General features: G+C 40.0%; 1 pseudogene; it reads right to left on the reverse strand.

Annotated features, from left to right (window-relative positions):
• Positions 1–529: 529 nt before the first annotated feature.
• Positions 530–646, reverse strand: LOC126196074 (5S ribosomal RNA; annotated as a pseudogene).
• Positions 647–2,785: the final 2,139 nt, after the last annotated feature.

Genomic DNA, 2,785 nt, shown 5'->3' on the forward strand with positions numbered 1-2,785 from the left:
TGATTAGAAGAAGGAGAGAAATCAATGGTTTTAAAATTGGCAGTATAAATAAGCAACTACATTAATCAATCAATAAACATACAATTCGCTTTTTGATAATGAAATAATTCGAATGTGAGAATACTCCCCTTATTGAGACAGCTAGTTCCTTGCCCAATGTCCTCTTTTTGTCGCTCTACGGATCGTTCTGACGTTTAGCGAATGAATGGATAACGATAAACCGACCAACAACTTTCCTTATGAGTGATACATGGATATTTATCTCGCACTGGGAATATGCAGCTAAATATAAATGGACTATTGTTGAAATTAACCTCTTACGGGTTCATCCACAGTCTTCAGGCCACAAGTGGCCCATCGGGACCATCCGACCGCCGTGTCATCCTCAGTAGAGGATGCGGATAGAAGGGGTGTGTGGTCAGCACACCGCTCTCCCGGTCGTTATGATGGGTTTCTTTGACCGGAGCCGCTACTATTCGGTCGAGTAGGTCCTCAATTGGCATCACGAGGCTGAGTGCACCCCGAAACATGGCAACAGCGCATGGCGGCTGGATGGTCACCCATCCAAGTGCCGGCCACGCCCGACAGCGCTTAACTTCGGTGATCTCACGGGAACCGGTGTATCCACTGCGGCAAGGCCGTTGCCCACAGTGATACGTAATCTACTGTAAATGTAGCTGTTTAATGACTGTGTCATGAATGTTTGGCTATAATGTTCTTCTTATGACCATAAAACCTTTCTTTGTATCTATACAAGTATTCTTCATTATTTACTCTTATGTCCCTTACGAGTCATGGCGTCAAACATTTAGTAGCTACAATAAAAAATGCAATCTGCATCGTTTTGTTTGGTATAAAGTAGAATAACAGAGACACTCATGAGCGATATCTAGCAATTTATGTGTCAGTTAGCACTCTCAGTGCAATTGATGGTGCTATGATGAGCGTTCCTCGGAATGTTAATTTACTGTGATAGTTAGCCATCAAAGTCCCACAGCCAGTGCGTCCAAGTATAGAATCTGTACCTTAACGTTTGCATATGTGCCTCAGGGCCAAATACGTTGCCACTCCCGAAGCTCCTTTGCTATGGGTTATCCATCTTCTGGATTGTTTCATGCGCCGTGCAACTCTCTCTCCCATGCCAACGTCTTCATCCCAAGACAGCACTTACATTCAACGTCCTGAATTATTTGTTGGTTTGTTGGAGGATCTCAGTTCCATTTTTCCTCTACGCTTCCGGCCTTCTACATTTCCCTCTAGTACAATAGAAGATATTCTATGTCATCTTATTACGTGTTGTATCATCATATCCCTTCGTCTTGTTTGTGTTTTCCACATATTGTCTCTCTCGCCGATGTGTGGAGGACCTCCAGTTTTCTTATCACACCAGTTCGTCTAATTTTCAACAGTTGTCTACTGATTCAACTTCAAAGAAGATAACTTCTCAACCTAAGTTTGCATTTGTAAAATCTTTGTTTGTAATAACCAGTTTCTGAAAAACGGAAGAACATCATCTTAACGATAAATATTGTACATAATGTGTAAAGCAAGTTAAAATATGAAAAATAGCCTACAGTGTCCTATTTTATCTAAATCTTTCAGACTCTCAGTGGATTTCCTTTGTGACCAATGTCACATTATTATCTTGGTTCTGAGACTTACTTTTTTTATAACTGTATACCATTATCATATCTTTATTAAAATTACGTCTTTATACCTTCAGTTGACAGTGACATTAATACACATGCGTCCTCTAGCGGTACAAATTGTGAATATGTTCACTATGAACTTTTGCCATATGTCAGTTCAGCGGCGCTCTTGTATCAGTGTTGTACTCTGCGACTTCAATGTGGGATGTAACTGCACTTGGCGAAACATATTGAAAATACGGGTTTTAACTTTAACATTCATTTTAACTTTGACATGACAATAAAATGGTTCAAATGGCTCTGAGCACTATGGGACTCAACATCTTAGGTCATAAGTCCCCTAGAACTTAGAACTACTTAAACCTAACTAACCTAAGGACATCACACACACCCATGCCCGAGGCAGGATTCGAACCTGCGACCGTAACAGTCCCGCGGTTCCGGACTGCAGCGCCAGAACCGCTAGACCACCGCGGCCGGCGACATGACAATACATCGTACGTCAACTGTCCAGCTAATTAAGATATGAACTACTTTTGTAGCTCTAACTGGACACATGTATAAACCATTAGCGATTTGTATGTAATAATAATTCATTTCACTCCATGTACAACATTTATGACATTGTACGCTACTTTCGTAATTAAATATATCTTACACTTTATGTCCACTGTTCACAAATCAAATGGTGCTAACTTCGTTTAATCGAAACCGGTTATCATGAATAAAGGTTTTACGAATGCGATCTTGGTTGAGAAGTGGTCTTCCTACAAGTGAATATTTACAGATCGCCCTTTATTACTCAGTATGAGCAACTTAACTAATTGTCAACATCAGCATTTATCAAATGGTTTCTTTTCTTTTAGTCTTCTTTTCTCTTAGTCCATGATTCACTTCCGAACAGTGGTGTGCTCTATGTGTAAATTATCGGAAATTAGACCCTCAATCTGAGGTTCATGTTGGATACTAGTAGATTTCTTTTGCAGCGTAATGCCCTCTTTGCCTTTTTTTCTGCTCTTTATGATCTCATTGCCTTTTCCGACTTTGAATCCATACTAGCTTAGCTTACTATGTCATCGCAAAGTTTTATGTTTATTGTTAACCTCAATTTTCTCTTTATTAGTCTCAACTTCCTG

The sequence above is a fragment of the Schistocerca nitens genome, chromosome 7, assembly GCF_023898315.1.
Source record: "Schistocerca nitens isolate TAMUIC-IGC-003100 chromosome 7, iqSchNite1.1, whole genome shotgun sequence".
Taxonomy (NCBI): domain Eukaryota; kingdom Metazoa; phylum Arthropoda; class Insecta; order Orthoptera; family Acrididae; genus Schistocerca; species Schistocerca nitens.